At 41.9% G+C, this 23764-nt stretch overlaps 1 protein-coding gene across 3 annotated transcripts in view; it reads left to right on the plus strand.

The window, feature by feature from the left end:
• Positions 1 to 850: 850 nt before the first annotated feature.
• The window catches only part of lingo3a (leucine rich repeat and Ig domain containing 3a), a 35391-nt gene continuing 12477 nt past the window's right edge, over positions 851 to 23764 (plus strand). Inside the window, exons 1-3 of one of the 3 annotated variants that reach the window (XM_051375513.1) lie at positions 851 to 1616; positions 5488 to 5569; positions 15453 to 15540. The gene's annotated coding sequence lies outside the window, so the exon portion shown is untranslated. The remainder of the gene's footprint in view (positions 1617 to 5487; positions 5570 to 15452; positions 15541 to 23764) is intronic. The other 2 variants (XM_051375512.1, XM_051375511.1) reach the window with 2 other exon arrangements.

Here is a 23764-nt window from a genome sequence, read left to right on the forward strand (position 1 = left end):
TTCAACCACCTGGCACAGCTCGCCACCGCCATCTCTCCAGTATCACTGTAGCAGCTGTTGCTCAGTCGGAGTAGTGGGATGGTGGCTGGCTGTAAAGTTGGTGGTTTGTTCTCCAGCTCCTCTTTTGTGTCCTTGAGCAAGACACCGAACCCCAAATTGCTACTCATGATATACTGTAGATGTATAATAGTGTATAGGAAACTGAGCTGGATCAGACAGATTAAAGGGGAGCGTCGGTTCAACACTTATTCACCTGGACTGCAGTAAATCACTGATAATATCTAACAATAACATTGGAGGATGTTTTAAAAAAAAGTGATGAAAATCCTTTGTTTTGTCTGTTTAATTGAAATGACAGATAATAGCCCCTTTTTCACGTCAGACATTTTGACTTGTCATTAATAACATTAACAAGTCCCAGTAAGTCAGTGAGTGAGTGAGCACAGAGATACCAGAGCAACATTAGGACAAAGTGTTCTGCTGTGACATATTAAAATGTCTGCAGAGAAAAGGGTCTATTAACTGCACATGTGCTACTTGCAAGTATTGCTGGAGTTATTATGCATGCAACCAGCGGAAACATGTTCATGTTAGCCTCCTGAGACAGCACAAATCACAGTAGTGTATCAAAACAGCAACACCGCACTGAGTGCAGTTCAGTTTGGACCAAAATGAAAGAAAGACATCAGATTACTGTAATAAAAAATAACACAATACAATAAAAAGATAATAATGCAATGTGAAAGGTGCTGCTTGTATTCTTTAGCGTCTTTCAGCTCATTGTTTTGGTTTTACGTCCCATATCTGTATGCATTTGCATAAATTTCGACTGTCTTATTTAATACATTTTGTCCACACACGGGCTTCCATACAGTCTGTCCCTGCAGAGTATTGTGAGTATACCCACCACCTGAAAGCTAAAGTGAGCTGAATTTTTAAGTAGAGAGCTCATCTTCCGTTTTCCCCCCACAGGACGTGAATGCAACACAAAATAGCCCGAATACGAGAGAGAGAGAGAGAGAGAGAGAGAGAGAGAGAGAGAGAGATAGGCAACAGCGCAGATGAGCCCCAATGAACAGCAGCCGGGTCCTCTTTCAAACACACACTACGCTCCACATCCCACACACACAAATGCCAGGACACTCATACACATGCAATCCAATAACGAGAGCACCATCCGTCCGAGCTGCCTGCCGCCGCCGGTGGCAGCCCTCACCGCTTCTCCGAGATACAAAGCTGGTAGCCCGCTGGGAGAGGAGCTGCTGCTGCCTTTATAGCACAAAGGAGAAGAGAGTGGAGAGCCTGGGACTTTATTTGGGAGGCGGTAGATAATTCAGCAGCAGAGTGCTGTGGAAGCAAAGACACAGTGAAGAGGGAAGGTGAGTGAATGCAGTCCAGTCCAGCTGCTGCTGCTGCCGCTTCTGCTGCTGCTGCTGCTGCTGCTGCTGGAGGAGGAGGAAGAGGAAGAGGAGGAGGAGGAGGAAGCTCAGTGTCTGGAGAGGCTTGAGGAGCAACATTATCCTGCACAGACCCAGCCAGAGCAGACGGCCAGCAGGGATCAGAGCACCTCCAGGCTTGCAGATGTGGAAGGAGCGCTGTGCAAGTTCTAGTCCTGGGTGAGCCAACTTCCATCACACATACACACACATTCATCTGGTGGTCCAATTGATCTGCTGTCTGACACTTTTTACACACCTCGTTGTGATCCACAGAGAGAGTGGTCTCACATGGGGTTTATCTGTTGTGTTCCTTTCTCTTGCTGCCTTTCATCCAGTTGCTTTTTGTCAAGGTTCACCTAAACAGATGACCTGATGAGCGAGAGATTCGCCCTGTGATCATCATGACACTAGTTTATCCCCTCATCCTCATCTCACACTGTTATGGTGCAGTCCCGGCTGATCGATTTGCTCTCTAACTCAGATGGACATCGGGTCTCATTATCTCTCACACTAGCTGTGCTTTTTTCTATTGTCATCCCTGAGATGGTGTGCTTGTGTATCCACGCAAGCACAGCCACTCTGTGTGTCTGTGTGTGTGTGTGCGTGTGTGTGTGTGTGTCTTTGGTTACCAGTTCTCAATTAGGTTTTAATGATCTAAATGTGGGGTAGAAAGGGGAAGGCAGCCTTTGATCGATCCCTGCAGTCATCCCAGCGTGAGAGGCTCGGTGCCTGTCGTCGGTGTGACACATCTAAGCCTCTGCCTGTGTTTGCTCAGCCCTCTCCCAGCTCTGCTCCTGCCTGTATTGTGGCTCTGTTCAGCTCTTAGTGCAGTTCTAGAAATAAGCTAGTTTTTTTTTTGGAAGTACGGTCTGGAAAAGCAGAAGCTTTAATCTCTTTCCTCGTCTGTGAGGGACTGTGGTCAACCACTGTCCAGGACATTCTTGCACACATTACATACATCACAAAAGCATGTAACTAACTGCAAATTATAACAGAGGTTGCATAGCTGTCATGTACATTTGACGATGGTCACAACCGTAATCGTCTTTTCTTTTAGGTATTGTTTGGGGTGTTTCGTGCCTTTCATACAAAGTTAGCCGCAGAGAGATGACAGGAAATGAGGGGAGAGAGTAATGGGTAGTGACATGCAACAAAGGTCTCTGGCAGGACTCACACTGGGGACATTACAATTCATCTCATGAGTCGGAGGCAGTACTTTTAATGTATTCGGTCATGGGGCACTGGCCCTTTTAGAGATTTTTATTATTGTTACTGCTCCCCCCCCCCCGTTGGTCAGTTTTAAACCAGTCACAGCAATGCAGAAATTCACATAGTGATTTATGCATCTTTTAATTTTTCACTGCCGCTACATTTCTGTAATTAAAACCCCAACATTTCACTGTGTTGCCCTCTTCCTGTGTGCATAGGCTTCACACGGTTTGCTGACCATGAAATTAAACACGTCAGACTTTTATCCCGTGGAAGGGTTCGGTAGTGAGGTAGAATAGGGGTGGGTGTGTGTACCTCGTGGGGAGTGGATTTAGATCTAGTTTTTTGGGAGAAGTTGCTCAGGAGGTGGAGGTTGTTAGTTTGATCCTTGGCCCTGGTTAAGTGCTATTGAGCAACTGAAGGCCAGTCATTGGTGTATGAGATAATTAAATAATGAAAAGCACATAATAAAGCCATCATCATCAGATTTATATTAAGCATGGAATTGTGTATTTCTTGTTTTACACCACGTCTGATTGTGGTCTCATGGATTCCTATCTGTTTATTGAGAGCCACAGTAGCTGTTACTGTCATAAAAATCAAGAGCAAAAACCAGCATTGCAGTGAATGCAATTATACAACAGCACTTAATGGTACCCGAAGTGCCACTTAGCCTCCCTATTTGGCAGATTTATGTGTCAGTAATGAAATGTCTGCTGACAGGTCTATGTGGCCCTCGGAGTGCATTGTTGAATCAGGCCTGTTAGTCTTGTCCATTACTACGCCTACACTAGCCTTCTCATTTTGATCCTTTCTGTTGCACATAAAGCTGTCAGCCATGCTCAATAGTGACATTACCTCAGCTTAACACTGCCAATGCCCGGCCTCATTGTTTTCAACTCTGGAGTATTTATGAGGGCAGTAAAGCAAAGATGCATCCGTTGTCAGCAAGATGAGGGCACTGCCGCTCTTACGGAGAGGACAGTGCGGAGCAAAGGGGGGAGGAAAATAAGGTATTAAGTGGTGAAGGAGTGCAGGAGGAAATGGAGAGAGTGCCCCTGTGAGTGGCTGTCAGATACCTGCAGGCACGCTGGCATGTCAGCTGTCGTGGTTAGGATGTCCAGCTGGAACGATCATGGGCCTGTGTGCGCTGGCCGTCCTCCCACTCACTGACTGCTGTAATGCCATTATAGACGTTTAGATGGGGCTGTAACCTTAATGCAGAGCTCAGAGAGCATCTGGGCCTTACAAGTCCTTTGTTTACAAACATGATTGCTTCATTTGACATTTGTGGTGACGATACGCTGGCTGACCTCTTTACCTTGTGGCAGTGGTTTTCCGCCTGTTTTGTCAGACAAAGTGACACAAGCCTGTCAGATGAACTCAAGAACATCTTCATCGGCTCAAATGGGTTCACTTGCATTGTTTTAAAGTGGATTTTTATAGATAGATAGATAGATAGATAGATAGATAGATAGATACTTTATTGTCCTTCACAGGAAATTTGTAACCGCAGTCTGTACATAGCTTTGAGACATACATACATAGGGACACGATGACATAACAACAAGAATATACACTCAATGCAGCACATTTAGCACATTACTGCCACTTTTATCCATTATTAGCTAACTGTCAACCATTTATCTATTAGTCTACTTTAAGAATGCTAAGCAGGTCATGTCTTGGCAAGAAAAGCAGTGGGATTCTTAATTACACACCATTTATCCATTAGTCTACTTTACGCTAAGTATCATTAGTGCCATTTGTCCTTTACTTTAAGCTAACTATCAACCATGTATCCATTAGTTTGAGCTATTTGGACATTGCTTACTCTTTCTCTACTCACTTGATAACTAGTTTTCATGCACTCTGAATTGCAGAATTGATGCAATGTGGTGTTCAGGTGCTATAACTGACTCAAATGTGGATATATAGTTTTTTAATCCCATCATAATGTGATATAATCAAATTAGTTGGACTACTTCATAGTCTTATCACCTGGCACACCTGTGGTGTATCCATCATTTGCAATTACTGAGAACGATCAGCAGCATGACATTTAAATGGGCCTCAATCTGTTTAGTATTACTTAGTAAAATTAGGGGCCTAATATAAGAGGTTTTATTCAAAATCATGCTGTTGATCTGTGGAAAATAGGCTGAGGCTTGAGACAAATTAGTATGGCAGTGCAGTTATGAAACTCCGCATACTGCAGTTTGTCATTGTTGTTCCATTTATTTAGATGACTCTAATGGAGCCAGAGTAACTACAAAGCTTTTCTTATGTTTTTTGAAACCAACAGGATCAAAGCCAAAGCAATATGTCAACCCGGTACAATACAGCAAGTAATGTTGAGAAGTCAATTTATCTTAACTTGAATGTGTTTTTGCTTTTAGAAGATGATGCAGGGTGCTCTAGCTGGCGCCCCATTTACCAAGGCTGAGTCCTTTGCTGCAGCAGTCATGGGTTCGAGTCTGTCCTCTGTCCCTATGCTGCATGTCATCCCCTCTCTCCCCCGTTTTCTGTCTATCTTCAGCTGTCCTGTCCAATTAAGGCAAAAAAGCCCCCAAAAAATATATATATAAAAAAGAAAAGATGATGCAATTGAGGCCAGTGCCCACTCAGAGAATGCATTTGTGCGTAATTTAAAGCTATATTAGCTTTCATATATTTATAGTTGCAGAACATATTTATAAATGGTAGAGTACACACACTGCTGTAGTACTTCAGTAGCATCCAGCACAAGCCCCAGGATGGCTGTCTTACACTTCTCTAATCTATCTCTCACATTACTAAATGCTTTTCTCCCATTTCACTCTTTCTCGATGTTTTGTAGATAGGTCCTGTGCAACTTTACTGGACCGGCTCAGGAGGGCTGGAGCTACAGCACATATGAGATACAGAGAGGAAGCAGAGGGGTGAGAAAAACAGTATTTGCTCTTTGGATGTTACATATTTTATGTTTTCTGAGGTCTCTGGATGAAAGAATGTGTGATGAGATGGCCTAAGCATTACATAAGTACTAAAAGGGAAGCCAAGGAATCTCACAAGCGTAGGTAGACAGTGCTTACACACAGTTCAGAGGCTTCACTACATCTTTTGCTTTTGTCCACGCAATGCTCTTTAACAATGTGAATCAACAGACACAGTCCTGTTTGTGTTGATGTTGAAGGTGTGTAACATTTATGGATAGAAATGGAATATAACATTTGTTATTGGTGTATAATCACCTCAGTCTTACCTTAGAATGAGCCGTTTTTATCTACAGAGGGAGCGGGTCCTCTTGTACGGAGGCCGCCATGGTGAACCGCCATTTTCTCTACAGTAGCCTAGAACAGACAAACCAAACACTGACTCAAGGTAGGGAGTTTTGCGGCCACCATAGTTTCTCCTACACGCTTGAAAGGGTGAGCTGTATTCAAATTCAAATTCCCCGCTAGAGGCCACTGAATCTTACAAACTGGTCCTTTAAGCTTAAATCAGCTCAAAGATCAACAATTAAAATCTTGGTGGGAGTGAGCTGATATTTGAAGTCGTGTGTCTTTGAGTGTAACAGAGAGCAAAGTGTATTCCACCCTGAGTCGTGTTATGGGATGAAGTGTGGGGTATTTTAGGAGTTTATATACTTGTCATTCTCTCCGGCTCATTTCATTTTATGTATTACTATTGCTGCTGGCAGCTTGAAGTGCTGCGACTGGCCAGCCATAAAACAATATTCTCCAGCATGGATCGACCATCATGACTGAGACTGCTGGAGAAAATGGAGTTCAAGGCTCCTGTATAGTAACTAGGTTACAATAACAGTTATAGAAAATACTGACATTTGCTTACTGCTCTTCATATGCATTTCATAAAATGAATACTTTGTGTTTGTGTTGACTGCTCGACAGATTCATCACTCTAAATACATGTTTGGGGAATATGTCACTATCTATGGTCATTTATAGACAAAATACTGAATTAATAAAAAGAATAAATGATCCTGCTAATTAATAATTTCAGCCAGAAGTTATGTGTTACAAATGCCTTTTCTGAATACTGACAGTCCGCAAAAACATCATACTGTATTCTAATAAGCTGTGTTCGTGACTCAACCGACTCAATAACCTCAGTAAACCTACAGGGAAATTTCCTGCCATGTCACTACTATGCACTCTAAGCCTAAGATACAGACAGTGGCATCGCTAGCAGTGATCATCTAATGAACTGCTAGAGGAGGCAGATAACCAGAGTAAAGGGCATTTGTACTGCAGTATATCTGTTACATGCAGCTTTGGTGATCCCTGCCGCATCCAGCGTTATGTTCTCTAACTGCACTACATAAACCTGTACCACAACAACACTGGAGCCATAAAATCATTGTCCTCAGTTAAAGCTTTGCAGCTGCATCAGCGAAATCCATACGGTGTGATTAAATTAGATATAACCTTATCTCTCTTTACAACTTTAAATAGCATAAAGACCGAAGCGCTGAAGGGCACCTCGTTGTTTAGGAGCTGCTTGTCTCCTTCCCCAAACTGTTTTCTGAGCACAGTTTGTTTTAAAACCTTCCTTTTATCTATTTCACTCTCACACCATTAATTGCATTTACATTCTGCCAAAAATATAATCCATAATTAGAATTATTTTCCCAAGTGTTTCTCTAAATCACTGGTTTTCAAACTATGGTACATGTAATAAAAATGGTGGTATGTGAGTTCCCTTTGGTACTAAAACCATGAGCAATATTTAGAATAAGTTTAGGATTTCCTGTAATATTTTATTTCATAACGTGCTACGCAGTCATGATAATGTCATAATGGTACTTGGAAAACCTGATATTTTCTGAGGTGAGAAACACTAAATGCTTCAATGGAACATCACTCATAAAAGCGTCAATTTAGAGGAACTTTCAATACCTTTTCCACTTTGTATAAACCAAGATAGATCCTGAGATTATTAGTACTTCATGCTTGAAAGCGTATTAGTCCTTCCAGCTCTGTTATCAAGCACATTTGTAGCAGCTGAGCCAGGCAGACACGGCTTACTGTATCTTGAACTGCTGTAAAGAACCAGCTGTGTCCTGTGGGTTGACTCAAGTTACACACATCTATCATACCATCTCTCCATGGGCCCTGCACATGAGATAGCTCTTTAATCAGCTCTCTTCAATTATGGAATTGTGAAAATGATTAAATTAAAAGGTGCAGTGTGAACCTACAACACACACTTTCACCGTTTTCCATTGAAACGTCAAACACCTTTGTGGCATTTAGATGAAAAAAAAAACATCCTGTGATTGGATTGAAATACCTTAATTAAGGTCAGATGCCTGTAGCTACACACACACACACACACACACATATGCACACACACATCACCAGCAACTCCTAATTGATTTGTAAGTGCTTGACGATCAAAAGTAGCATTTTTTTTTTATCATAATGTCCCCTCAGACATGAACCTACTAATGACTCTGACTCTAATGAGAACTCTATGTGTGGTTGTGGTCAGATGCACTTAACTTTGCGCAAGGGTATTAAGCACTGGATTAATTAATCATTCTTCAAATGGGTCCTGTCGTCCAAAACAGTTAACAGCGTGTTCAACTCAGCCGAGCTCTGAAGCATTCAGTCGGCCGTTGGCGGGGTGATGATGATGCATTTAGATTGAGATTAATGTGATTAGTTTTGCAAAAATAAATACTCCTGCACATGAATTGTGTGTTTTTGTTTATGGAGCTCTCTGGAGTATTGTGTGCTTCCTGCACTCTTCCTCCACTCTCATTACGAAATTGGTCTTTGAACCTTGTGAACCTATTTTAAATATCCCAGTGAGCCATTGGTTATAAATGAAGATTAAAGATCCACGCCTCTTTGCATCTTCATATCAGTCCATGACCCCCAACGCTCCTCTATCTCTGCTCCATGGATCACACTGTCAGAACTAAAGCCGACTTTTATCTCCTTTTCAGCCGTTGAACATAAAGCAGATAATCAGTTGATCAAATCATTTTCCTGAAGTGGAGATCAGTAGAACTGAGGGATGAGAGTGAACTGCTCAGTGAGGCTGTTCTCTCCGTTTGTCTTTCCTTGATTTATATTCTGTTTCTTGCTTTATGTTTTGCTTTTTGGTTTTTTATACTTTTGAAAGCTTGCATGTGTGCTTCGTTGCTTGTTTGCTTCATGGAAGAAGAGAGGCATTAAACGGGAGGGCAGAAGCTGGGATTTTGACCCTGTCCATGTGTAATTGTAAGTTAGTGATCCTCACTATTCAAAGCCATTTCCACCATCTTCACCATTACGGGAAACACATTTATTCATTAGCTAGCAGAGAGTTAGATGAGAAGATCAATACCACTCTTATGTCTGTATGGTAAATATTAAGACCATGAAGTGGTGAGCATAGACTGTGTAATGAAATATGGACCTAGTCTCTGTAATGTCACCCATAGGTTTCTGATGAGTCTCCATATTGGAAGTCTTGACTCCACCAGCTCCCGGGTAAGCCAAAAATGGGCAAATATACCGAGTGTGAGGAGAGCTGAATGAAGCCTGGTTTCTGAAAACAGCTGCCGGTGACTGCACCCACCTGTCAGTCAAAAAGCAGCCATGCCGGTAATAATGCATAACTTTAAGCCTTATTATAATTTAAACACTATTAAACACACCCCTCTTACAGTTATCATAAACAGGGTATTTAGCTATAGAGAAACATTTTTGTAGCAGGCTGTAAATATTTATTTCTGCTGTAAGGTTGGGCATTTTAATATGGGGCCTTATGGAGGCTGACTCACTCCTGTAGTCAGCCTCAAGTGGCCGTTCGATGAACTGCAGCTTTTGTTACTTTCCGTGTTGGCTGCATTTACAGAGGTTGCCGCTTGCCGGTTAGCATAGCTTAGCACAAAGACTGCAGACAGGGGTAAACAGCTAGACTGGCTCTGGCTAAAAGTAACAATATCTGCCAAGCAGCAGCTCTAAAGCTCACTCATTAACACGTATCTTGTTTGTTTACTAAGTACGAAAACCAAAGTGTAAAAACAACAATTCACAGTTGTACAGGGTGTTACTGTACGTTCCACACAATTTTAGCCACGCGTAATGTTGTACACAAACGTTTTTCTTCGTAGAAACAAATTCTCCATTCTCTCCATCATCATTTGAGATGTGGATCACTGGAGGGATTACATTTTATTCCTCCTGAATATACGTCTTAATAATGTGGAGGTCATAGCGGGGTCAGACATGTCCTGTTGTACTTACTGTGTTCATTAGTGCTTTTGAGCGTGTAGCTGGAAGGTGATAAGACCATATGCCCCCTGACAAAAAGTGTAACACATTACTTCATTATGGAGATGTTAATTTGAGCTGGGTTGCTATTTTCAAGTGACCTTTTAGTTTGATGAGAAACAAAAGTGTGTTCTCTCTGGATATTTCCCTTTGTAGAATGTGTGACAATATTGAACTTGGCAGCTTTGCGTGCTGATTAAAATGAAAGATGATTTTGGTAATGACTTTAATTAATACCAGTCCAGTTTGAAAGTGCGCTGAGTGTTTGAATGATATAATATGAAGCTAATGGCAGAGCTTTGATTTTCAATAGACATTTTTATTGTGCATGCATGTGTTTGTGCAAGTAGCTTGTGAGAAGTGAGAGTCAGTCTGTTCATGCAGCCCCAGTGAGGGGGCAACGCATTTTAAAGGCAAAAGCCTTTTTCCAGCTCGCTGTTTGAAACGGATATCAAAGCCTGGAAGAAAAATCTCCCCCTCGCTTTGTTTCTGCATCATTTGAACTAATAAATCTGCAGCTGTATGTGTCCATATGTAAGCGTGACAGATGGCTGTGATGAGATTGTGTTTAACAGACTGTGGTTCCTCTTCCTCCCTCGTCTTCTTCCTCTTGTCTTCCTCTCTTTCTCTCTCTTTGGGTACATACAGATTCGGTTTGCCTGTCAGAAGTGTTTGATCAGAAGTAGTCTGCTGAGGATTTTTGCTTTGAACTGACTCACAGCTGTGGCGAGCTTCTATTCTGTTGTTTGGGGCATTATAGAGACTATACTCTCCTCGTAAAATAGCTGGAGCACTCTGTGTACTCAGTCCATTTTTATATGTGGAGGCGGGCTGTGTGCTGCGTCTGAGAAGTATAGGGTTATGTTTGTCAGTATAGATCACAATCTGTGGATCTATGTGTCTATGTATATCTCTGCGCTGTGCACATGAACAGAAACACGTCTGTGTCTATTTAATACCCTCCTGTCGCATGCCCTCAGTTTGACAGGTGTACTTCCTGATCTGTGGTGTTTGCCACACTTTGAGGTGAAGAGGACAAGCCGCTTCTGGACATCAGGGGAACGTTATGAATTTATCATGGGAGCCAGTAGACACGCAGTGAGACAGCCCTGCATGAGGCTAATGCTCCACCCGTCTTCATAAGCCTGTCATTGGTTAGGGATGAATTATTCATCTTTTTAGATTTTTTTCTTAGAAAAACATTGATCACAGAATCAGGGATCAGCCCGCCTGCAGTGACAGACGGCCTGTTTGACAGCACGCTGTCAGAACCCACCTCATCTCTTTCAAAGACAACCCTGCCTGCTTTCCTTTCCCTCTGTCCCATATAGTGTACACCCATAGCTTTCTTTCAAAGAATTCTCTCCTTACCCTCCCACTGTCTCTCGCTTTTGCCTTACGTTGAAACGTCTCTTCAGAACTGCTTTCAATGGATCTCTCGCCTGTCTCGGTGTGGGGAAGGCAGCGTTGGCGTGTCAGAGTAAACAGTTTCAAAAGAGCCTGTGAATAATTTGTAAGTCAGGATGTAGCTGCGGTTGTGTCTGTTTGCATGGACGAGGCCCCCCCCCCGTTTTTTTGGTGTGGTGCAATGTGTGTTTCTAACTCTATCCAGCATGCTGTTTCATCCCAGTACATCCACTGCTGAGTTCCTGTGTGATGTCAGAACAGATTTATGTTTAATGCGCAGGCAGGGCCCAATTACTCGGTGCCCATAGCTGTACCTAGAGACGTTAAAGAGGCCCCTTCGCATGCCAGATAACAGGCCATGATGTCGTAATCCGCCTCAGACTTGGTTGGTGAGATGGCATGGCACGGTGCTCCCCTTTAAGGCCACTGATTGCTCATCCCCTTACTCTGGCCTAGTGGACATTTGTTGTTGCACTCCCTCTGAAGAGTTATTTGAAGCTCTTGTCTTTGTTTCTCTTTTTATTTGAGAGACTGAAAAATTGAGATGACTCTGTGAAGAGCAGAGGGAGCATGAGCACCCCTCCTCTTTGGTGCCTCTTCATCCCTCTCTTCCTTCTCTTCCTCCTGGAGGCCTTTCGGGAGAGCAGCTGAGTCACCATCTCCTCCCTCTCTTCATCCTCAATCTGTTCTTGCTCCTCCTTCCTCCACCTTCCTTCTGTTTTCTTTCACTAAGCTTTCGTCACAGGAGTTGACAACCTGTGTCATTTGCCGGTGTTCACTTTTAACTCCCTGCAGAGCCTTAGCTGAGGGTGTAGATGTGTGTCAATTTTTGCATTTAACAGAATTTATAAGTGCGTATTTGGGATTTTTTTTACTGTCAGCATGCAGTGTACCCAATTAGGGGCTCCTATTAGTCAGAGTTGTAGCACGGACAGCAGCAGCACCGGACTCGTTGATGGGATCTCTCTTGAGTTGAGATTTACGCCAGAAAGATAAGAGAGTGCCGCTGTCAACCACCCATCCGAGGAAACACACACACACACACACACACACACACACACACACACACACACACACACACACACACACACACACACGTTTACAGTCTATGTTCCTCTGAAGTGCCTCACTTTCGACAAATCCATTTCCAAGGCTCCCTTCCTTCCATGGCTCTGTCAAAATGTATAATCCCTCATCACCTTCCCTAAGCCATCTCACATCTATGCTTTCTGTTTTCATCTGTCATTCTGCAATAAAAATCATCTCTCTGTACATCTTTTGCCTCTATTTCTAAATTTATCTTTGCATAACCCCTGTTTTTTTGCATCTAATAAGTCTTTGAAGGCATGCCCGTTCTCTTTTTTCATATCTTCCCTTTTTTTTAGTTGACTTCGTTTTGTTTTGTTTTGTTTTGTTTTGGTCAGCACCTTCATGCAAGCTCCTTATTTCTGCCACCTCTTCCTCTCTTCAAACACTTGACTTCTTTTAACAAGGAGCTGATTGTTGCATTAGTTAATCTCTCAGAAGACATGGCACAGATACAGGATCTACCACTTCTCCTACTTCAGCTCATAGCTATAAACAGGCGCTGCTTTTCAGACAAACATCCCCTCATTATTAAAGCGGCACAAAAAGGGAAAAAAGGGGGAGAACGAATACATTTGTGATTTAACACAAGAATGATTAGCTCCACTGATTTTATGCAGTCATTTCTGTGAATGCATAGCACTGAATATGATATTGATGTTTGAAGATTCATCAACAATTAGCTGCTGTGATGTGCCGTGAGACTCTTTCTGTGTCTGTGTGCCGTGAGAGCAGATTCAGTGCCAGCGTTGTTGCTTGAGATCCTATAATTGCCTCAGAATTCTTCCTGTAATTAACACTCTTGGATAATTACGCCAGAATCCGACAACTCACTATTCTCACATTATTAGGCTCAGTGCGGCAGGAAAGAAAACATGCACATGGGTATGCAGATACATACAGTGGGTTTGCAAGAACATACGTTGTAAGATTTGATTATTTACTGCTCTTTTAAGAAATGTGAAGGCTATAAGTTCTGGACAGAATTAAGAGATTTCACTTCAGTGTTTCCGTTTGTCCCACTGGTTTATTTCTGACAAATGTGGTCACATTTTAGCCGAGGCTGTTTTTCAACAGTCAGCCGTCCCCAATTCGGAGCTTGCTGTCTTGGCTGCAGCGAGATTAAAGCTGAGTGTAGGAGAGATGGGAAGTGGACCGGGCAGTGTGGCAGTTCCCAACGGCACAGGATTAGAGGGTGGGACAGTGAAGTAGGCCATACAAACAGGCTCAGCTGAAGTATGGACAACAGACCATAACATAGACAGAGCTGCATGGCCCAGTACATTTCATCAGCATGTCATTATGCTGTAATCCCAGGCCAGCCATCGTGCTGGCTGCATGTGTGTCAGACAGTTATTGGTCAGACACACTTGTGGATATTACTATTTTCACCTTGATGCAGAATCACAGAAGAACGAAAGACTTTGATCACAGATGTGCCTTATTTTTTTACCAGAAATTGTTTTTTGGTTCAAGATTGCTTCGTGTCAGATATGTGACTCAAAAATGAGTCCAATTAAATGCCTGTTTGCATTTTGGGAAAGATTTAGAACAAAGCTGTGAGGAACCAAATAAAAACAGGTTGGCAGTTTGCGTTTTATTTTTAGAACTTTGATTTGGAAGAAAGACAGGAGAGAGATGTCTTCATTAGGGCTGCACGGTATGGTAAAAAAATCATATTGCAATTATTTTGACAGTTATTGCTCATTGTAATGGGATTCACGTTTAGTAGGAATGATCATTTATGCATCACAATTTTCATTTCAACTAAAAAAACATAAACTCAAAATCCTGATGATGTGAGATTTATCAGGGTCTGTAGCAAACAAACATGTTTTCTTACATCTGGGGAACAAGATTTATAGGCCAGGGTATCTCTGCAGCACTACAGTACTTCATTATAATGCTGTTTAATCACACATTTTACCTTTATCATCGCAGATTTTGCAATTTGCTTATTGCACTTGGCCATATTGCAGTTTTGATAATATATCGATTAATTGTGCAGCCCTAGTCTTCATATGGTATGCTTTGTTGGCAGGTGTAAGTTGTCTTTGAAGGAGCAAAATTAACATTTAAGCTAGTGCTCTCCAAACACAATGACCTGAAATATTCAAGACAACCTCTTTTTTGCCATTCAAATGAGGATATTCAGATGAACCTTTGAAATTAGATGGAAACTGAAACCGAGATTGGGAACACTTATTTGAAAACAGATGTTAGTTTTGAGCAGCTGAGAGATGGATGGTGACGGCCCTTTCCAACCTTCTCAGATGTAGAAGGGATTTAATGAGACTAACTAAATGAGATGACATGATACGCAATAACAGCACAGCACTATGGTTCCTCGCCTTTCAGTGAGAAATGATTAGCCCATGCAGTGAAGACGGATGAAGATGAGAGGGGCTAAGGAGAGGTCAGAAATGCCAGCCAGCATCATGTTACAGCAGAGAGGGACAGAAAAAGCCAGCTTCATGTTTCAAACGTATGCTCACGATGAGCTTTAATGCCTTAACACGCTACTTCAGCCTAAATGACACAAAATGCAATTAGCATAACCGCAAGGAGCTGACGAGGCAAATGTTGAAGTGAGCTCAAACAAGTACTCAGGAGGTAACATACTGTATTTATGTCTTCACTTTTTCCGTCTACCAGAACTGTAGCCACAGTGACCCTCTCAAACCCCTGACTGACTTTCTATTTTACTTTTGCACCTATTTCAGAACAGTCTGAAAAAAAGGTTCACACCTCTCTCTTATCTGACTTGAATTTGAACATTTTTGGACATTTTTGCAGAGTTAGTTGAGAAGATTGATACTCAAGTGAGATTGGTGATGTATGGCTTACTGTTTTGTGCAGGAAACTACAATGACTGGTCAGATTTGTAAGGTTGCACATAACGATGGGGATTGGTGGAATTTGATTGCTGTGATCGCAACTTCCCAGAGGCACTGCCTCATCTCATCCGCCTTGGGCTCCATCCTTTATACATCCTCCGCTTCCACCTTTTTCACTTTTACTGTTTTCTCCTCACCTTCAGGTCACTCTGGTGTCATAACTATGGGCAGCCACACTGTTGCAGGGCCAGCCAACACCCCTGACAACCAAAGTCACCTCCACAGTGTACAGTATGTGTTGTCACTAGACAAGCTGTGCATGTTCCAGCATGGACATTTCAGTGAACTTGTGTACTTGTGAACATGTGCTTTGAAGGTGAAAAGCCTCTGCAGGCTCCCCTTAAATGTGTCCACACAAGTTTTGTCGTCTTTTGTGAACTTGTGCTGACTTTCAGGAGTCACTTCTTCTAATGTTGTCTGTTTCAGTCGAATTGAGCTGAGTGAGTGTGGTCTGTTAGCTGTCTGTCTGTCATCCTGTCTGTCATCATCAATTGTCTTGAACGACAAGCTGAGCTGTCCTCCAAAGCTGTCAGTATCAACCTGCTAAAAGCATCCTGTGTCCCATGGGTGACTAACATTTTCAGCTTTAGTTGTCTTTGTGCTTCAAATCTGATTTGAAATATGATGATCGAATTGACTTGTTTCTTTGAATTTGTCACCGATGCAGCTTCAACCAAAGTGACATTTCTATGATGTTGTTGAGATAAACTCATTTTGTTCTGTTGGGTTTAAAGATGAAAGCAGTTCTCCTAAGTTTGACAGACATTTTTTGTTTTGATTTTCAGGTGCACAACTGTATTGTTTAGGTGTATTCTTACTGCTCAGTGTTTCCAGACAAATTGCTAAAATCTCACTGTACACTACCTGCCCAGCACCACACAGCAGACAGACAAAGTTAGCAACTAGCTAGCTAAAGTGCCAGACATTTTACTCAAGAGTAGGTAGAGACCGAACACAAGATTAAGATTAAATATTGGACTTACATTCAACAGGTGGCCTAAAACACGGCTCCAAATGAATGTTTATGTTGCTCTGTGTCTTCTACATGTGTAAATAATAGGCAACAGTTTGTTGTCCCATATCAACATAAAAAAATGATAATATGTAAATGTTGTTTCCACTGAGCCCAAGTGGCCAAAAAAATAATTTCTTGCAGGTTCAAGCTTGAGTTGTTATCGCTGTGTCTATTTGGTTTGGTGAATTAACTCGCTAGAGGTTCCGGGCAGTTTTACTCCCTCGTGGTCAAGCTGGTTAACGCTTAAATGGCTCCAGTTGGAGGAAAACCAGTGTGTCATTTATAAAAGTCTTTGCTAGCGATGCTTGGACGATGTCTAATTAGGCTTTTGACAGTTCATGTAAGACTGACAGTGGCTCAGTCAGCTAATCTCCTCTTGAGCATTGTGGATGGACAGCTGTAGGATCTAATATGATGTGAAATACGCAGACTCCCAGCTATCTTCTCCATCTGTCTTCCTGCTTATAACAAGTACTGTTCTCACCTGGGACCTTCAGCAGTACAGAGGCTGATCTGCCCGATTCCATCAGTGCCTTTCAAAGATGTCTCTTCCTGGTTTATTACATGGACAGAACTTTCTCCACCTCACTGCTGTCGAGTGATGAATTATGAATAGATGTGAATCTAGCAGCACCGCTGGCCGAGCCTGAGGATTACTTTCAATTTGCACACCGCTCCCATTGCTCCCTCGCTGACTCGCACCGCTAGTCAGACTTCTTTCTCAAGGGACCTCAAGGGAATTATTAGATTGCCGCCTGAAACTCTAACCCCCCAATCATGTAAAAAGTTTGAGAAACGAATCTCCATGGATGCTCAATGCACTGTATATAGTTACACAATGAGCGCTCCTGTTGCTGCCCCTATGTTTGACCTACATGAGTGGCATTGCCTCTTACGCAGGGATAACTGTTCTCACTTTCCTTTCGGAAGGACGAGGAAGGCGCAGTGCATGTGTGACCCCTCTCAGATACTAGTTGACTCTAGATAACTGGTTGTAATTGGCCTGGTTGATGAGCAAGCGGCAGGCAGTGAAAGGGAATTAGAAAGGACAGGGATCCTTTTAATGAAGCCAATGAGAAGGACATGGAGAGCCTGCAGGCTTCAAGAAGGATTAGTGCAGGCTCCAGCAGATTTAGGCATATGATGCTTCAACCTTGAGGGGCTGAAAAAGGACAAGGAACGTGTTGGAGTCAGAATATAGAATGAGAGTTTACATATTTTATAGTGTATTTGATATGCCATACTCTATTTATCCCCTCCTCTGTTATATCTTGATATTTAGCTGCTCTCCATCCAGAGATGTTGGTAAACAAAAGGATTTTTCTAAAGGTCAGTGTCCCCAAGACACTAACCTTTTAATATACAACTCACACACATTCATCTGCAGATTGAGAACAGTGTGCATGTGTGTGTGTGTGTGTGTGTGTGTGTGTGTGTGTGTGTGTGTGTGTGTGTGTGTGTGTGTGTGTGTGTGTGTGTGTGTGAATATGCATGCCTGTCTGTCTCTTTCTGCATCTCTGTGCATTCATCCCTTTTCATGTGTAAATTGGAACACGTAAATCTGTGATGTGTGTGTGTGTGTGTGTGTGTGTGTGTGTGTGTGTGTGTGTGTGTGTGTGTGTGTGATGATGTGAAGCGTGTGATGTGTGATGTGTGATGCCGGCCTAATATGTCCCGTCTCTGCCTCTCTGGATGTGGCAGGGAGTGTGAGAGCAACGGCGAGTCGTGCCAATTGGCATGGAAAGAGCCTGGGCTGAAGTGATGGCTGGTGACACGGCAGACAGGCCAGCCAGGCAGGAAATAGATGCCAGCAGGGATACTGATCACACTCACCTCCACCTCTTGATGACTTTGTCTTTCTGGCCCTTGTCTCTGTGACATCTATCTAAGTGAAAAGTGGAAAGTGGATAAACAGTTGTAGTTGTGCATTTATGGGATAAGATAGTTCAAATTAAGGGTCACGGTCATATTCAGGACTCTGTGTTTATAGGAATTAAAGTTGGCTGCTAACGCAGTGGCTATGAGACTGTGGAAATGATTCGTATTAACCTTTGATGTGAGGTTGCATTTATGCTTAGATGGAAAATCACTTCTCTTTGGGTAATTTAGCTTGAGACCGGAGTTTGCTTCTTGATTTATTACTTCTTTCTTACTTTTATATGGGAGAGCTGTCCTGAAATTACCCAGTATTTGTTTATGTTGCCATAAGCACTGAGACCAGATGATGAATTGTCATTATTTGTACAAATTTACAACTGCGGGGGTCTACTGTGTCTCAACTAATTGGGAAGGAGGGAAAACAACAGAAGTGTTGAGTGTTAAATTGCCCCCAGTTCTCTATTTCACCAACATAATGGAAGTAAAAGAGAGCATAATACAGTTGTAGGCTGAACAGGTGCCATGCATACTGAGGCAATCAAGGAGGAGAAGTTGACAACCAGCCATTTACTCTAAAGTTATGAGAGTCACAAAGTAATGGATGTTTCCAACTCATTACATTTCGTATTTGATCAGGGTGCTTCCAAGGACACAAATCTCGTAGTTGAGGTCCCCGATGCTTTCAGACTGGATTGTGTTATTCTGTCAACTTATCAGTAATTTCCAGACACAATCAGGGCAGTGCAAACAAATTCTATTTTATTCCCCTTCTTTAACAACCCCAGAAGATTTGGACAAGGACGAAATTAACATTTTGATCTGTTCACTGAGCACAAACAATCCGTCCGTTCTACCAATTCTCCCAATTAGGTCCTCTCTTTCCTGGTGGTCTGTCACTTCTCATCCCTACTGAAGTTGTGTAAGTAGCCTGAGAGGCTGCCTGGGGAGGGGGATTGCTGGTTGACTGACACACTCTGATCACAGGGGCTTAAAGAGAGGATGGCCATTTAATAGGCTAGCTAGTGTGTCCACATGGCAAGCTAGCTGAAAACACAGACTGGTGACTGACTGGTGCCATCGTTCCACTGTGACACCCATATCGTTGTGGGACTGACTGACTAAAAGGGACTGTAGGCATAATTTTGGGTGACACACTTATTTATTTTCTTGCGTATAGGCTACTGGCCCATTATCAATATTGACCTCAACGCACTGCACTACAATCCCCAACAACATTCTCTGTTCTCAACCAGTGACAGTGAAACAGCAGAACGAGCCAACTCTGCATGGTTAAACATAAAAAAAAACACATTAAAAACATTAAAAAAGAGCAGTCAAAAGGAGTTCTGGCAGATGAAAATAAAAATATCATTTCCACATTAAAATGTCTTAATACGACTATCTATGTTGTATATTTTATTGAGTTGTAGATCCCAAATATTTCCAACCCAGAGGAATCCATAATCTTATTCAAGATTGCGTTTCATTTGGTTGCCTGATATTGGTGTCTGATCCCCTTTACCCCCTTACATTGCTATAACTCCTGGGGAAACCACAGGATATGTCAGAAAATGAGGAAGGAAGTCAGTGAACGTCACTAAAGTGTGTCACGCCAGATAGATTTTCATCAGCAATAATGGTTGTTTAACAATAAAGACAGCAACCTCCATGATCCCACACTACTTCATAAAACTAAGTCTTCTGTACATTTGAAGTAGTTATTTTTTCCACCCCAATAGAATCACTGTGTCTAACTTGGTCTCCCCTGTAGGAAAGTTGTGGCTATACCCCTGCTTATCTGGCCCGCAAACTCCTTTTTATATTTCAAGATGACCCTTTCGGAGACTGAGTTTGACAACCCAAACCGCCTGTGTGGTACAGATGTTAGCTATAAGCTCTAAGCTGTATACAAACACTGCAGCCTCTGACTGAACTCAGAGCTCACTCGAAACTACAGTTCTTCCTTTGCATTTCAGAACAAAGCTAGCTGTTTCCCTGTTACCAGTCTTTATTCAAAGGAAAGCTCACAGTCTCCGGGCTCCTGCTGCATATTTATTGCACTGACATGTTGAACTCTTGGTAAAAAGCAAATTACTCTGTTTTCCAAAATGGAAACTATTCCTTTAAGTTACCTGCCTAAGAGGTACCATCTATATACACCTTTCATTAATATTTACTCTCATATCAAAAGAGAATGATTGTTGATTTAATTAAAAGCATTCAGGGGTAAAATATCATATATTTAATGTGAATCATTAACTGTAATTGGATTTTTTAATCATCATTAGTCTATTCACTGTGAGCTCTCAAGTCTCATGAGGCCTTGAAATAAATAAGCACAGGATAAATAAGTCGGCCACCCACGTAATAGGCCTAAATTGATGGAGCACAGTAATGAATTACTGTTAGAGAACGTTGTTAATGAAAATGTGTTAGGTCATGTGTCGATACAATAACACTACTGAGGACTCTATAAGCCTCGACGGGCATCATTGAGTGTGTATATGTGACCTGGGGAAAGAGTGTCACCCTGCATTACAGCGACGGCCAGTGGCCCCGCAGAGAGTGGCATCAAACTTAATGTTCATTTGAGCCACGGATCCCTTTGTGTTAACTCAAACTGACTGTGCTTGGATTGGTTTGGATTGTGTGGGAGGGTTTGTGTAGGAACCCCAATATTAGTTTTAACCTTCAGCTGTGAGCATGCCTCAGTACAAATTGGTAAAAAAGAAACCAGGTCAGTCCCTGTCAGGATAGTGACTTAGTGAGGTATTACAGACCAACCTGTTCTCTCACATTACTTTTATTGGATGATTTCCATGAAGATACCTTAATAAAAACAAAGCAGTATTGTAATCTGTAGTGTACCTTGGGGGTTTTATTCAGAATATGTGGACAGACATTAATAATTGGACAACAATAAAGTTCCAACTACACTATATTTGCACTGTAAGAAGTTATAATTTGAATGTAATGCTGTTTCATTTTACCAAACCTCATTGATTTTTATATTATTTACTCCCAACTCTCCCTCTGACTTGCTTTTCATTGCTCTCATGTGCACACTTTACCCTCTAAAAATGAAAAAAATAGTTTTTTATTTTACATTTTGAAAGAATCTGTTGACGGCAGAGGAAATAAAACTGCTATTGTCCTGACAAACAAGATAAAAACAAGATAAAGTGTATGAGATGCAGATAATGTGTTATAAATTCATTTTGACTGTTCCCACTTTCATGTGCCATGTGAACGTTACTTCATTTATTGATCTCACAGTTGGACATTTCAAAGGTGCATTGCATTCTGGTCTGTTGTGGTTACTGTTATTGGACAAACTGGTATCTTCTCCACCGAATTAGCCTCTGAAAAATAATTTATTCAGTGTGTAGTAATGAGTCAATACTGGATGGGTCTAACACCTTGTTCTCCTATAAGGGAATTATTGAGGTTTTAAGATATCATGCAATTGGATCTTGTATTAAACTTAATTTAATAATTAATCAGTTAATTAATACAGTACCTTCACAAACAAGTAGATTCAAATAAGCATACAGTATAATAAGAAGCCTGGGTCTAAACATGGTGCAGCTTGGAGAAACAGACGAGTTTGTGTTTTTCATTACAGAAACAGATTTTAGAAAGCAATCAAGTTTTATTTCCATAAAATTGATTATAAACAGAGCATACATTTTGAGTGAAGGTTACAAAGCTGTAGCTTGTACACGCTTGATTAATTTTAAATGAGTGCTCTGGTGCCTGCAGAAGTGGTCCCACAATACGTTTTATTTGAAAGAAAGAAACAAAGAAATACACTACAGACTCTTCTGGCATGTTGCCTAATAATTTTATTGTGAGCGCAGAAACTCAAGAACAATTCATCCCCGGGGGGAACCTGAAGACCAGATGATCTGATTAGATTTTGGAGCACAATGCTGCATAACACTGTATGTTAATGAGGAAAGAAACATTTTCATAAGTACTTAAAAGATGGGGGAATCATATTGAAATTGCCTTTGTAAAACACATTCACATTAATTAGTGTGATTAATGACCTTGTTAGTGTAGATGTTATTTTTAGCATATCATGCAGATTATCAAGAGACATTTGGCAGCTCACGTGCCTCTTGTTTAATCAAGATTGTCTTTTTTCTTTTCTAAAAAAAGAGGACATATTGCAAGAGTTTATTATGTCAAAGAAGACAGATGAAATGCAAGACACAGGTCTGTGTAGCCAAATGGACTGAGAGAGGCAGGTTGTGTCACGTAAATCTTTATTTTTTAGACCTTGGTTGAAACTTGAACGTCCCGCAAAAGTAGTTTTATGGCAGCCGAAGTGGAAAATCAGTAACTGTATCATTGTAGTACTGAGGTGTTTTATCTCCCATCAGTCATGCAGGTCCATGTTGTCGGTATCATGTATTTCTTCCTCTGTGTTTTTGGATATGTGACTATTGCAGCTCAAGGTAAGGTCAAAGTCTCCATGTCAGTGGGACACGACTATGCAGCATATGCAGCATAACATCTTCAATTATTTAGCTCCTGTTCATAGAAGGCTTTACGTCCATAAGCCCGGAAACAGTTCTCTCTTATTAAAGATTCATGGCACATGGCAAGACACATTCTTAATCACCCCTTTGTGTCCTTTGGTTTCACTGTTCATGATTTGCATAGGACAGAAGTGCAATTTAAGAATCTCACTGTATTCCATTATTCTAATTAAAATCCCATTTGGCACTCTTAATCTAGTATTTCATATCAATCTGCATGCATTGCTAAGGTGTAATGGAAATTTCCGACATATCTGATCACTTCACTGCGGCAGTTTCATTAGGCCCGAGGACAAAACCACATTAAATAAGTGGACTGTTTGCCCACAATAGCCCTCATCCATCTTCTGACTCCTCCTGTCACCTCAGTGTCCGCAGCTGCTGGAGGAACCCACGTGGTCAAATACTTAATAATATCTGTACTCCTGTAAATACATAACCATTCTCCTTCATAACTGCACATACTCACATAGAAACAGAGTACAGGTGCTCATACTCCATGCCAGCAACCCCAGCTTTCTGTTCTCCACCCAGCGACTGGGTGTCCTTGCCTGTGGTGGGTGGCACGGCCCTGCCAGTGATAACGATCCATCACCAAAGTGGAAGTTACAGGGTCATAAAAACGTACAAGGAACTCAGTCTTTTCTCTCTCTCTCTCTCTCTCTCTCTCTCTCTCTCTCTCTCTCTCTCGCTCTCTCTCTTGCTTTTCTCTCTCATCAGGTGAGCGTGAGTGTGTGTAATGGCCTGTGTGAGTATGTGTGTGTTCCCTAGACCTTGCACTGCCAGGGGCTTCAGGGTCTCCCTACACGGATTGATGGACACTGACGATGGCTTCCCTCAGTGTCAATGAGTAATGTGTTTTCTCTCTGGTGGACACACATACCACACACACACACAGACTACATGCTTATGTAAAGCGCGATGAGTGGGCATGGTTGAAAATGAGTGTGAGCGCAGCCATTTGAGGATGTTATGCTTCGGCCTGTGTGCCTTTTCTGGAGAGCGCTTGGCTACA

Source organism: Dicentrarchus labrax, unplaced genomic scaffold, assembly GCF_905237075.1.
Source record: "Dicentrarchus labrax unplaced genomic scaffold, dlabrax2021, whole genome shotgun sequence".
Classification (NCBI taxonomy): Eukaryota; Metazoa; Chordata; class Actinopteri; family Moronidae; genus Dicentrarchus; species Dicentrarchus labrax.